Raw genomic sequence first — 14918 nt, 5'->3', positions numbered from 1 at the left:
GGGCAGACTTGCTGGAGACAACTTCTGGTGTTCTGTTTCGACAATCATTTTTGGTCTCAATTTGTTAATTTGAATAAGCATGCCGCGGCCGCGGCGGCCGCTTTTATGATGGAGGCGAAAAGCAAAAACGCCCGTGTGTACGAGATTTCGGCGGACGTTAAATATCCTCAGGTGGTCAAAATTAATCCGGAGCCCTCCACTAAGTCGCGCATCATCGCCTGCGTTGCGTCGGCGCGTTGAACCCTACAATCAATCTATTAATTTCAGGTTGCTGACATGTTCAATTTATAATATTGCGCTGCCCACAAGCCTCAAGTTTACCTTAAGCCTCATAAAAACTATATTTATTATATATTGTTTGTTTTTCATACGCCCTACTCCTCTTCTTTTTCCGCAAAAGAACCATTTGCCTCTCGTAACTTTCACCATGTCTGAGTAACCCGCAGCGTTGGCTCAGTAGAGAAGGCTAAGTAAGAGCTCGCGCGTTCGAATCTTGGGCACCGCGGCTGTATTCGTAATGGAGTTGAAAAACAAAAGCGCCGGTTTGTCAATATTTTGGCGCGAGTTAAAGATCACCAGAGGAGGAGGAGGAATGAACTTTTATTGAAACCCAATCCGACTCCGTGTGTGGAGGCAGACCAGTGGGGAGACTCCTTAGTCCAGGAGTCCCTGACTCTGGCTGGCCATCCGGGCCCGTCTCACCAGGTTAAGCTGGGAACCGGGTTCAGAGCTGGACAGCTGCGCCGCCCACTGTGAAGGGGAGGAGTGAGGATTGAGAGGGAGGTCGGGTGTGTGGGAGCATTCCCGTACCATGTGGTAAAGTGTACCCCTTTCGGGGCAAAACTTACACTGTGGGGAGTGAGAGGTGGGGAAGATCAAATGCCCAAGTGTGTTGTGAGGGAAGGTCCGGGTTTGAATTTGACAGAGAGTGATTTCATCGGCTTTTCTTAGAGACGGGTGAGGTGGAGGGAAGGTGCGACGAGAAAGCTTGTAGTGTGTGAGAATATCGTTGTACGTGAGTAGGGGGTGGCATCCAGGGTGGGAGGAGGGGGGTCGGGGGCAATGGCCCGGTGCACGTACCACTTCTCGGGCCGCGTCGTGCGCCAGAGTATAAAAACTATTCAAGCGCCGGTTCCACTGCTGTGTGCCTGAAAGCTCATGTGTACAATTACGTTCATTTACACCATAAGACACGTTTTCGCACTAAAAAAATTCAAATTTCATGTCTGCGAAACATAATGCTCCCTAAAGCGGGCAACATATACTCTCGTTGCCAAAACGTAGTGGTCTTAGCCTCGAAAGAGACAAACACCGGTGTTGTTACGTCCCGCTAAAATAAAGAAAATTAGCTAAGAAAAACAAACAGGTAGCGACGTAACAATGGCACCTCCTGAAAGAGTAACCAGACCACAGAGTTTAGAACCAGAAATTGCGCCAGCGAGCTGCATACAAACGATGACTGGTCGAAACAAAAAAACAAAAAATCCCGGGCTATGCTATGCTATGAGGTTTTTGTGAAGGGAAAAATGGGGGAAAAGAACCCGAAACTGCCTGACGTGGGGTTTCGACGCCTTATCAGGCCCGTTGGGGATGGGGCAAAAATCCCGTGCCGTCTCCACTAACATGAAACCTGGTGAGGGGCGAAGCATGCAGTGTATAAGTGTCTTCTTGGTGCTTGGCGTTTTTGCCAACGGAGATGAAGCCGTTGCGGGGTACGGGTATACAGCTTTGCGGTAAAAGTATCTTGTCTTTGAAGCACGAAGCTCTCTAGCGCGAGGCGTAAACGAGTGTTCCGGTGTTATTTTAGTACGAGTTACGAAGCGCTGCATGGTGCGAGGCGTAAACGAGTGTCTTGGTGTATTTTAGTAGGCGTTACGTTTTAGCGCGAGGCGTAAACGATTTTTCTGGCGTTTTAGTACCATGACTACATGGGGTGGACGACGATTACGACGACGACGACGACGACAGGAGACGCCAAAAGCCCCATCCCCTAACAGAACACGTGAACACACTATGTTGAGCGTTTTTAGTGGTTGCCTGTTATGAATCTTCACCAAAAAATGATACATTGACCAGATTTTTATGTGTTTTCACTCGTTTCCTTTCATTCCCCTGAGCCATTTAGTCGTTATTGAGTGACTTATACGGACTCCACTGCCACTAGCTCAGGGATATTTCCCCGTAACAAATTAGTTGCATCTCTACTACATCAGAACAGTACAGACACCGGTTCCTCCCGGAAACACTAGCTATTCCCGCGTAGACGACGGAACGAAATACAATAAAAAGATGGTGCTTTTCGAACAAGCAAGCAAACACCCATCGGTGTTTTGAAGAAAAGGGAACGTTTTCGAAATAGGGGAGGGTACATGGCCACTGACAATTCACTATCTTCCGACTCACTGGCAAAGCCCGCAGTAGTGCCACTCGGCGGAAAATGAGCTGTCGAGAAGCGACGCGAACGCACCGCCGCTATTCTTTCGTGCGCACCCGTTCATCATAAATATGTTCCCTTTTCTCCCTTTTTTTTTCTCCCCTTTCTATTCGACGGGAACCCTGCTGAGTTAGCAAACTTTGCGCGCAACTCCTAAGCTTCAGGTGGTGTTATTAACATGCATTGTTGCTTACCTTTTGCGGTTCTTGTTTTTCTTCGGAACGCTTTACAGAAACAGGCAGCAAAATCTAACAACGACTCATGGCTTCCGCGAGACCTTGTGGAACTCATTCTTTTTACGATTTGTGACTTAGCGTGCGCTCGCGGCTTCGAGAGGCCTCTGTTTATTGATAAATAAACCTTCCATTCGTCTGTCCATCGATCTGTCCGTACTTAGTTGCTCAAGCAGTTTCTTTGGTGTTGTCGCACGCTTACGCTTTGTGATTATCTCATCATACGTACGGAACTGCACACTGATAATTATGTAAAACTCAGTCTACGACAGCCACAAATACCATTGGTTGTTATTTCCACTATTGCGGGAAGAAAGCTCAAACTGCGTGTCCATTTGCCAGCGTGCAGCGGAGGTGCGTGCCGCAGGATTTGTAACAGCTTTTTTTTTATTTACAATGGCAAACACTGGCTCTAAAGAACGACATAGAGTGAAATCCTGTACAAATTTACTTAGTATTCACCATCGATGCTCGTTGTTATGGGAATACGCCTCGCCGTTACGTGGAATACCAATTCTAGACGTCTTTTTAGTTGAGTAACCATTGCCGCCCATGGAATTTCATTTAGCCGTCGCTCATTCGTCCGGTCCGTTATTTATTTATTTATTTATTTATTTATTTATTTATATTTTATTTTATTTATTTATTTATTTATTTATTTATTTATTTATTTATTTATTTATATTTTATTTATTATTTATTTATTTATTTATTTATTTATTTATTTATTTATTTATTTATTTATTTATATTTCATTTATTTATTTATTTATTTTTAAGGGGTTTTCAATTCTGCGAGAGCATGAACATTTTGAGGAAAAGGGGAAAGATGAAGGGAGCTCACACTAACACGTAAGACTTGAAGGTAGCGAAGCTGCACGGAAGCTTCACAACCATCACGAACGCTTAGGTCCTTTTCGTTCTTCCTTTGTGAGCGCGATGTACAAGATAGGTATTTTACATTGGTTAGTTCATTCTTACTTATAATTTGTGTACTTTTTGTATTTTTAGTTTTCTAAAATTTAGATGAATCAATTATCTCTTTCTACGCTATTATAACAATGCATTCTGCGCAAATGTATGGCGTTAAATGGCTGGCTCTGTTTTCATAATTTTTTATTAGCATTTAGGTTTGTTTTGTAGGGGCTTTTTTATTTTTGTCTTGGCTATGGGAGCGCGGTGTCCACGATACATATTTCCCCATTTCTCCGGTTCAGTATTATATTTCGAGTTTATTTGTGTTTGTGGTCTTTTTTTTTAAATTACTAGCGACCACTTATCTCCACTGACGCTGTTATAACTATTACATGTGTTAACTTCAGCACTCGTGCATTTTTGAGCAAATGCTCTGAGAGTGTAACACGGTTGTAATTAAGGGGCACTCGGCTAAGAACGCTCTCGCGTTAAAAATATGCCTAGTTTCGAACGCCCCCGCTTACAGGAGCAGAAGCTCCAAAAATAGAGTATATAGTTTCAAGGGGGAAAAGAATTATTGTTTCGGCGCCGCCAAACCGTGGGCGCGGTTTCACACAGCACTATCGCATCCCCCGAAGGCCAAGCACAGGCCACGCTCAGCGTCAGCTCACTCCTGTCAAGTTTATTCCCCAGACGCATCCTTTATCAATTTTCCCCTATCTTCAAGCACTGCTTCCTCCCGTGTCTCGGCATAATATTCATCAAAGCACTACGAAGTAAAGAAAAAACAAGAATCAAACGTTTCCTCAAAAAATGGATCGTCGCCTCCTTCCTCTTTTTGAGAACCGCAGCACCGCAACGTCCTCACGCCATGTTTCCCGTTGCGGTGATACTGCTTCCGTGTGTTTAGCTTTTTTTTGTTGCCCTAGTCGGCGCGTATCTAAAGCGCTACCTCACTTTAGTTCCGTCAATCTCGGGGTAAAATTGCTCCGCCCATTTTTTGACAGCATCCTACCTCTCTTTCTTTCTTTCTCCCTGTCTCTCTTGCTTTAGCTTCCATGCACCTTTCCTCTCGCGAAGCAGAAACTTGAGTCGACCTGCATTTCGGAAATATGACGTACTTCCCGTGTACAGGTCCGCCACCTTCTTCGTGCCTTTCCTCTTTCTTCTGCTCTACCGCGTGGCCAAATACGTACTTATACGGCGAAAGACGTGTCATTCGGCTTGCGTTGTTTATGTCTACTTTCTGCGCACCCGCGCTTCAAACATCGTTCTACACTCCACGCGGACTTGAGTCGGCAGACGTGAGTGACGTGCTCTTTCATCCCACAGTTTTCTTTCCCTCGATGCGCCCCCCTATTACCCCCGAACGCCTTGGACGGGCCGCTGCATGGTAAAGTGGTCGGCGTGGCGTTTCTGAAATGAGTGGCATACACGCCAGCCGCAGCCGCCGACGCCTCACCGGACTCAACTCTCGCGTTCCAATGCCAAGGTGACGCTTCGATTTTACGCTCTCTCTCTTCTTGTTTTCACAGAGTTAAGATTTTCCGCAGTTTTAACACGAAAGTGTTTTATGCCTGGATACACAAATATTTTACTGACGTGGCGTCACGGAAGTGACGCCTGTACCTACGAAGCAAGCGACCTGTAAAGGGTGCACCCCTGCACACGGGGTGTTCTTGCGGGGAAGCAACATTTAGTACTACAGAGTACGTTATACGTAGGGTTGTTCGTTTTCGGATTTTATATTTTAACACGAAATAGGTGACCGGTAAAAAGCACAAAGGCTCATGGGTACGTTGTCTGCTCCAGCCACTTCCGGTTCGAGATCTCACCTGGCGTCCTATACGCCGGCGGCTTTCACGCGCGTGTGTGCGTGTTGTAAATTTGTCACAGAGTGCTTACCTTTCAGAGGAGCCCCTAGTAGGATTCATCGTTGTTATTCATTGAATGTGCGATGCATGAGCGTTTTTTTTTTCGGTAGAAATAGATAAACAAAAAGCACACGCGAGCATGAAAGCCGCCAGCATACGGGAGGCCAGGAGAGCTCTCGAACCGGAAGTGACTGGGCACCGCGTGAGCAGACAATGTACAGATAAGCCTTTGCGCTTTTTACCGGTCACCTATTGTTTTATGCCGGGATACACCAAGATTTTACTGACGTCATATTCGTCATGGAAATAACGCCAGTACACCTTTGCCGAAGCGACCTGCCAGCAGGACGTCGCTCACCCAGCACACCCACAAGATAGCCGTCGCACCACAAATCATACTCATTTCGCTGCAGATTTCGCTGCACATTTCACTTTCGTGTTTTACCGATTCCTATGAAAGAGGAATCAACCACAGTTTTTTGTTAGTATTCGCAATTATGACAACGGGAAACATTATGACGTGATCGTGTCCTTTTAAGTAAAGCATGAACTAATGCGAACAGAGTAATGCGTGCATGGATATACGTTGCACGTGGTCACAAAACTCGTGTACTGTTTGTTGCGTTCTCTCTGCTGAAAGCAAAATAGGACAAGCCAAAACTGTGACTCGCGAACTGCGGGCCGTGGTATGGTCCCAGAGGCGACGGTGTCAGGTTACTGTCTACATCAGCTCAACCTTATTAAAAAGATGACAAAATCACAAGTGGGTCTGAGGGGAAAAAATTGCCACCACAATAAAGCTTGGAAACGGAAACACGGACATTATACCCAGGAGTTTATTGGTTGTTTGAAGAAGAATGGGCAGTTCACCAATCGACGTCGCGCTGACTTGTGCTGTATCTGTCCGGGACTTCAAAGCGAGTAGTCAAGCTTGGACTCCCAAGAACGTGCTTTTTACTCACTGTTGTAGAGGCACACTGTTGTAGTGTTTAAACGAAGCCCATGTCGGTCCAGCCTACATATTCACGAACGTAAATATTATTCACTTCTCCGTTTACTCTAGAGGTTTTATATCCAATTTTGTTTCGGTGAAAGCTTGCCCAATTCAAGTGCTCCAAAGTCGAGTTTCAGTAATATTAGTCGCTACAGACGACCGGCTTTAGACCGCAATAAAATGTTCTCGGCGACGTGTTCGCAGTTTATTACGCATGAATGCACGCCTTCATTTCACAACTAGCAACCTCGCAAGTAACTTTTTTTTTCTATTTTATAAACTGCCCCACCGAAATAAGCAAAACACCGCAACAAGCGTTCCGTCGCCACATGGTTGCACGAAAGTGAAATGACAAGCGTGTACAAGTTCTCTCAAAGGGCAGTTTTCACGCAGTAATTCAGCGGCGGTAATGCAAAGAGAGCACGAACGTAAACGAGATTTGGTGAGTGGTAACGCGGTCCTTTCTTAAAGGGGTGTCCATCTGCCACCGCGAAAAACCACGGATCCGTTCGCAATCAATATTGGCGTGGCTTGTGATCAGCGTCTCTTTCAGCGCTTCGAAGAGAAAACGGCTCACTTAATAGCACACCCCCGAACATGTCCGGACGGGTTGAGCGAATTCGGTACCCAATTTATCGCCAAGGCCGCTTGCTACATTTCAACCGCTCCTCCTCATTCTCTCCACCATCGTCTCCTTGTCATTTATGTTGCCGCAAGAAATGACCGTGAATACAAGGGACGCATTCAAGGAAACTCTCTATCCCCCACTGGATAAACGCTCGCGCCTTTATTTTCTTTGTATTCCTTCATTTGAGTGCTTTAGTCGATAGCGTGGTTGGGGCCCTTTTCCAACTCGTCTTTCCTAGGCGTCTCTTTGATGTTCACATGAAGTCAGGCAGCGTCGGAAGCACGCGTTGTGTGCTACTGACGGCTTGATCTGTTGCGGCGAACGTTTATTACGTTTCGTTTCACGTTCTTTGCGGCGACTGGGTTTCCTCCGGGCGTGAGATCACTTTCAGTTACGACATATAGCCGGGTCGCAATGGTCGTGTCAGAGCGCTTCTTTAGCCCGTCTCTATACGAAATTTCGCAACGAGCGAAACGAAATCGAGATAGAGACAGGAAGCAACGGTGATGTAGGGTTGTAGGATGCCGTCAGAAGAGAAAATAGCCACGCAAAAGACATGCGACATTAAACAGGGATAACGAAAACGGTTTCTTGCGCCACGCATAACGTCACGGTAAACCGGGCGTACTTTTGACGAGCTGTAGCGCGTTACTCGATCAACAGTTGTCCTTTTTTTACTGTACATTCGCGTTGTTTTCTGCCCGACTTTTTTTCTTTTTACTAGCACGGTTTCGCCACCGTATGTCTTTTTCGGCCCTAACTCCCGTCACGGGAATCGCTAGTTTGAAGAACGTTCTGGAGCGGTGTGCGACTCAAAGATTTGTCTGGTATTTTCTACTTGTGAGTTCTGCAGCTTCATCACTCGGTATACGTTTCAGAGCTGCTCGCACGACAGACGGCGTGTCGGAAAAAAACAACATGACGTTGAGATGTAGAGATGCATGAGGTAGAAATAGCCGAAAAGGCGGATCGCATTGCAGTAACGTAACCCCGTAATGCAGCCTACTCGTGTCTGTTTATTTCAAAAGGCAGTGATCGGATATTCAGACGACAGACTGTGGTTATATTATTCATGGAAAAATAACTCAGAAGTTCGCCTGAAAGTGGGCTGTAGAGCGCATGAAAAAATAAACCAACATGTCGCGTTGCGTCAGCGTCCGCGTCAGCTACGTATCGAAGATGGCAGTACTCGATACAAAATGGCCCCTTCCAGCAATTTTCAGAGCCTGTCGCTTTTGTCGCACAAAGGTCGGCCCCGTTGTTATGCTACCACTGTCATTAAAATTGCTGGTTATACGAGCGATAAGGATAAAGTAGGGGTTTGAAGCAGTCGGCATGGTCGCAGAAAAAAGTTAAAAAAACATTGATGGGAAGAGGTTAACACTACGAACACGCCGCCGGATGTGGTGCGTATGGCATAATAAAGAGTCTGTCTGTAATACCGGACATGCAAACGGTTGGCTCCGTGCAGAAATTTTTCTTTTTTGTTTGCAATATGGCGTAATGTGAGTCCAGCGTTGCATATTGGGGCTATCCCGTTGTCCCATCCGGGCGTCCCTAGTGAGAATAGGACCAGGCTTGTGCCAACTAGGCTCGTGCGTATAACGCTTACTTCCTCTAGTAGTTAGAAATTCTGGATTTTTTTAACGACGTCTGTACATTTCTTTAACACCAATAATCCCCCCCCCCCCCCCGGAAGTTTTACGCGTATCTTAGTTTCTGGTGGGATACTCGGATTTTGAAGAGGCAGGTTCACTACGAGTTATCAAATTTAGACAACTAAACTTCTGTAAAGAAAGAAAGAAAGAAAGAAAGAAAGAAAGAAAGAAAGAAAGAAAGAAAGAAAGAAAGAAAGAAAGAAAGAAAGAAAGAAAGAAAGAAAGAAAGAAAGAAAGAAAGAAAGAAAGAAAGAAAGAAAGAAAGAAAGAAAGAAAGAAAGAAAGAAAGAATGTGACAGCATATTTGTTGGCATGGAAAACTGAAATAAGAAGAAATGGATATATGAACCTTCATGACACACCAAATACAATTTCGTGGTTCGCAGGAGTGAAATTTCGGCGTGCTTGGAATATATTTAGGTAGCGACATTACAGTTGAATCTCGCTATAACGAACACTTATATAGTGAATTAGTGGGTAAACCGAACTAAATACGAAGTTTGGTTGGTCACGCTTCAATTCAATGACACTTATTATTTTATAACGCCGTGCGAGCCGTGCGCGATATCGGATATAACGAAGAAATATTGTCCAGTAGGCTGAGGTGCTACTTGGGGAAACTCCCGGCGTCCGAAACTGCCAAAGCACAAAGGGCCCTTTTGTTCGTGGACTCTGTGAAAACTTCCGTGCTGCTCAGTGCTGTGAATAGCCACCAGACGAAGACCACATCCTTCCTAAAAAAAAGAAGAACGCAGGCTTGTTTTGTCAAATGAACTTTGTTCTGTTGTAATTTTACGTTTTATACTCTGGTTCATTGAGGTTAAAATAAGGGTTACCTTGCTTATAGTGGGTTCGAAGCTTAAAATTTTCGTGTTTGTATCAACTATTTTTGCGGGGGCCAGATTGTCGATTGGTTTGAGTCGATTTCTAGCTCTACTGTTACCACGAATATCTGATGTAACGAACTAAATTACTGTCCCGGTACTACTTCGCTATAAAGAGGTTCGACTGTAGTAATATTTTGTAACCTAAATATGCAATAACTTAGATGAAAAGTTACTCATTTTTCGCGCTCTTGTTGACATTTTTGTGTTCACGTTCTATTCATCTATGAATTTTTTTATCCTCTAGTGCTCCTAGCGTCATCATGTATAGAAGGATGTAGCTAAGCATGCTTTTAGCGGCTTCCACGGAAACGTTTAGCTTCAAAACATATCTTCACATAAGGGGGGGATAAGGGTCGATCAGGCTTGATTGAGAATAAGGCTTGATGTGAGGATCGACCGTGGCCATCACGCCTGATCAAGTCGTACGTTGCCGTGGAAGTACCCATCGCGAGCTCAAACTCAGTGCATACTTTGCTGATTAGGACGAAGGAGACTAGGACGGGCGAAATTTAAGTAAAAATGCTAAAGCATGCGGAGACACATGTTGCTTATTCGCGAGGTACTTGATATTCCCTGAACCATGCACAGCTATAAAAACGTTCGTAAAGTCGCGGCCGCCACACTCAATTACAAAGAGCCTGCCTCCAAGTTTTTTGGGATTGATTGTTTTTAATAAGCGTATTACAAAAAAAATCAAAATTTAATGACTGGGGATTGAACGCCCCGGGGGTTGAACGCCCGGGCTACGCATCGGGCTGTAGTGGAGGCCTTCGGAATAATTTCGACCCCCTCGGAATCTTTAACGTGCCCCGAAATCTCGGCACACGGGTGCTTTCGCTTTTCGCTTCCATCTTAAAACGTATTCCGATCGAAGAGATAGGTGTCAGGTCAGTTTATTTGCAACGTGTACAAGATAATTTAGGGTTAATATTTACAGTTCACGATTTACGCACATTTCATGAGAAGGCAAAATTAAACCAAGTGTGATGCCAGTGATATGCTAACCGAATGGTCTAGAAACTGCTGTGCGACTGAATCGTACTTCTCGCTCTTCCTGTAATATCCCCCAGTTATGTAGTTCACGTTACGCAGCAAAAAAGATAGTGTACGCTTTTTCTCCTCCGCGCTCATGTAGAGGCGGCAGACACCGCACGGGGCAACAATACATTCCACTATACGTCATTTTTAATGTGCAACAGGATATAGAATACGGCGAGCATGGCTAAAACTAAAATGCCTGCGCAGCAGTCACCGGACCATTTAAATTCCGTAAAGTAAACGTCATCACATTCGTCGGTTGTTTTGTGTATTTCGGCGACCATGGTGATCCTTAGAAGACGTGCACTGCGCTTACGGGGGAGCTTCGTCGTCATCGCTGATCCCGCTAGACGGGCCAAATTTAATATCATATCTGCTGAACCTTAGCTTGATCTTAATTTTAGTTCAGGGATTGAAACATAAAACTGAACAGAAGACGGAGGCAAACGAGAACACGAACAAGGCTAAATAACGCCGGCGACCGTAATGGCCATTGAAGACCAGTTAAACGAAAGAGAACGCGTCGCATGTTTTTAAGACCGCCCCAAGAAACAAGCGGCCAGCCTCAGGTTATTGCGAGCCTTTCTCTTCGGGAATATTAATACTTGTGTGTGACGCAGAGCATTTTACGTTGCCCTCTTTGTATCTCTTTTCAATGCCTTTCCGCATCGCCCGCATGCTCGGCACTCCGAGTCGCCTCTCCGAGTTTGCTTTATGCACATAAGCCCGAGAGCTCGGCGCAGATCTCTGAGGATTCCCGTCTGAGACCGGGAAAGCCCTCAGGGTTCGAGTCTCGCCCCCGCTTTCTCGGAAGGGGCTTACGGAAACAAAAGCAAGAGCAGTAAAGGCGAGACCGACCGGCGGGTCCGAAAAGTAACACACTCATGAAAGGCACTTTCAGCTGTGCCTGCTAAAGGAAGGGGAAAAAAAACTGCCACGTTATGCACCTAACTCGGTTTTTGCCTAGGGCGAAAACGCCCGGAGATGGGGGGCGACGGAGTGGCTCGTTTCTGTTCTGCTGAGTCATTCTGCGAGCATTATTTACTTGCCTTTATTATCTCGAGGACTGCCCCGGTCCCGGTGGAATATCTCCTCTTTCCTCCGATCCTCGGAGTCCACCCGTCCGCGTGCCTTCCCCGCTTTGATGGCGAAGGACGCTTCTCTAAAACGCACCGAAAGGGAATGCTGCCAGGCGTGAGCAAAGTGAGACGGTGGACAAGAAGTAAGAAAAGAAGGAATCTAGAGAGTGGCTGGATTGTTTAGTGCTTGACGCAGCGCGTTTTCGAGAAAGTACCCCGCAGCTATAAACCGAGGAGCCTGCTTAGACGTCAGAAGAAGGGGAAAGTGATTTCGAGGGGGCCAAAAGGGAACGAGAGTAAAGGATAGAGTTCGTCGTGAAAGAGGCCAAATAGCAGCGATGGAGGCCTTTGGAGACGATTTGACAACGGTTCCGGGAGCTGGCTTTGGAAACGCACCGACCTGACATCCGGTCGGCGTTTCTTTTGCTCCCCCCCCCCCCCCCCGCTTGTTTGAGGTGCATTTCCGTTTCCGGTCGTTTCCGGCTTGCCCCGTTTTCGTACACACACTGGCTTTTCGAAGCCCTTGTCGTTTTCTTTTTGCGCCAGCTTCCTGATGTTTTCGTAGACCGTATCTGAAGTATTGTAAGTAGGCGAGGGGTAGCAAACATTACAATACCACGCTTCACACGGTGAAAAAAGAAGGCTTGGGCGTTTTTTTTTTTTTTATCGAGCATTTGTCCCCTGTGTTTTGTCAAAGGAGAGTGCCATTGATCGCAGTTGATCCCATGTTCAGCCGCACTCTAGCCTGACTCAGGTTTGTTATCTTTCTGCGGGACTTCCGAGAGTGTTCGTGTATACAGTATATTACATGTTGGACGACTTAAATAGATAAACAGTGCCAATTTTAGATAAACAGAAATAGGTTAAGAGTGTTCCCATTATAAGGCGTTTCATCTTGGTATCAGTTCAGTGCACGGTTTGATATAAGTTCTTCATAGCTGCTATAATACTGCATTTTACTAGCGAAAAATAGACACGGACGAAGAAGAAGTACACAGGACACTCGCTAGACTTCTTCTTCGTAAGTGTCTATTTTGCGCTAGTAAAATGCAGTCAGATAACCAACTAACCCAACTTTATGCCTTAACTGCTATACACTGACAGTACCGAAGTAATCGAAGACTCAGAAATTGGCAACCCAAACGACAGATGCGAAACTGTGTGGCTACAAAGAGTTCAATATCTCTTTTTTATTTTATTGCTCGTGGTTCGCTGAACTTTCACCGCAATTCCGCACCCGCCGCGGTGGCTCAGTGGCTAAGGCGTTATGCTGCTGAGCACGAGGACGCGGGTCCAATTCCTGGCCACGGCGGCCGCTTTTCTGATGGAGGCGAAAAGCAAAAACGCCCGTGTGTGCGAGATTTCGGGGCACGTTAAAGATCCCCAGGTGGTCACAATTAACCCGGAGCACTCCACTACGGCGCGCCTCATCGCCTGCGTTGCGTCGGCGCGTTAAACCCTACATCAAATCAAATCACCAGAATCCCGCCCGTTCGTCGTACAATAAGCTTCTGGTAGACTCGGATACGCAACTTTAGAATGTTAACCCTGCATCAAACTTATTTTGTCCTAAACAGAAAAGAGATTATTGTGGCCCAGACGTTGGGCCCAGACGTTGGGTTCGGCCCAGACGTTGGGCAACTGGGCCCAGACGCGGCCCAGTTCCGCTGGTTTGAAGTTCCATGCGGCCAAGCACCATCAATGCTATAGCAGATAAAGCTAGTGTCGTTGACCGAGCCACCGACGACACAATAAGTAATTTACAAATTTGGATACAGTCAAAACTCGATCTAACGAAACCCGATATTACGAATTTCCCGATCTAACGAACAAATTCGGATTACCCCGCACGTGCCTATACGCCTCAGTGCTTTTACAAACCCGAACTAACCAGATATATTCAGCGTCATTCCCAACTGAACGAATAATTTCGAGAAATAGACGCGTTTAAAAAAGGAGAAATTTCGAACGTGCTTCTTTAAAACGCCGTGGAGATTATTACGCTACGTCATCGTCAACTACTTTCAGCACGCCGGTTTCGTAGCGCCCTTGCCGAGGCTGTATGGAGTCTTGCAAGACTTCAACACGAGCAATACGAAGATATCCCACCCAGTTCCTGGGAACAGCTTCGTCGGCTTAACGAGGGGGCAGCAGGTCTGAGCTTCCACGGTCATCTGAGCGCCCCCGCACGCGTAGACACGACGAAGGCTCTGAACGATGAAAAGATCGTACAGCTAGTTTCCGGCGCGCAAGAGGTATCAGTGGATGCTGACGACCCGGAAACTGGTGAAGCTGCTGGGCCCGCTGGAGGCCAGGTTATGGACGCCATTGACTTGATCAGGCGCATTTCTGGGGCTCCTCACGAAGGAACCGAGGAGGCGTTGAACGCACTTGCGTGCTAAAGTCTGTGCGCCCAATGGTAACTAAGCGCACGCAGGCAAAAATCGCAGGCTTTTTTTTTGCCAGGAAATAAATTTGTTTCCCTCAGAACCCCTAGCGTTTCGTTGTTATTATTTTCTGTGTGGACATTTAGCGTAGCGCTGATTGGCATGCGAGCGCCATGGCCTCCAGAATTACGATGTCATCGTAGCTGCTGGGATGCATCTCACTTTATACATCACGTTTATGGAACCAACTGCTTGTAAAATGACAGTCCCGATTTAACGAAATAATTCGCGGTTCCCAGTGACTTCGCAAGATCGGGTTTTAACTGTAATTATACAACTTTTTATGGGCACCCTTTTTATGAGCAAATGATTTAGTTCCCTTCAGTTTCAATTACAGGCCTTCCATTGCTTTTTAGGCGCCTAGCTTCCATTTTGTCATTTTTTGCATTAAAGAAACACAATGCAGGTGCTGGCGTCAGTTCACGTAGGAAAGGTGCTCTCGTGTGATAACGTCAGTTGTGGGCACGGCTGACGACCGTGTTTGCCGAGCACCGTGCGTCCACCGACGGGTGGGGAGAGAGAACTTCACTGCGCAGGCGCGGAAGTTGCTCAAATCGCTCATTCTTTCTTTTGTCCCCACCGCTGTATTGTTGTCCTTCTTTTCGCACTGCTGTTGTCCCCCCCCCCCCCCCCCGCCCTTTTTTTTAGAAAAATCAAATGAGTCGAAGTGTATGCACGCAGTGTCAACTGATGGGTTGTATAAACAGGTCAAGCTACATAAGAACAGTTTTT

General features: G+C 46.2%; 1 protein-coding gene across 3 annotated transcripts in view; it reads left to right on the top strand.

The window, feature by feature from the left end:
* Positions 1-14918, top strand: part of LOC144174726 (cell adhesion molecule Dscam1-like) — a 388470-nt gene that overhangs the window by 206815 nt on the left and 166737 nt on the right. Inside the window, exon 1 of one of the 3 annotated variants that reach the window (XM_077703559.1) lies at positions 4862-5073. The exons of the other annotated variants lie outside the window; for them this stretch is intronic. The gene's annotated coding sequence lies outside the window, so the exon portion shown is untranslated. Of the gene's footprint in view, positions 1-4861; positions 5074-14918 lie in introns of those variants that run through there. 3 annotated transcript variants of the gene reach the window in all.

This window comes from Haemaphysalis longicornis, unplaced genomic scaffold (genome assembly GCF_048455015.1).
Source record: "Haemaphysalis longicornis isolate Haplotype H1 unplaced genomic scaffold, Haemaphysalis longicornis Haplotype H1 scaffold_3, whole genome shotgun sequence".
NCBI classification, from domain to species: Eukaryota; Metazoa; Arthropoda; class Arachnida; order Ixodida; family Ixodidae; genus Haemaphysalis; species Haemaphysalis longicornis.
The sequence above is the reverse complement of the archived record's forward strand: the minus strand, read 5'-3'. Positions and strand labels throughout refer to the sequence as shown.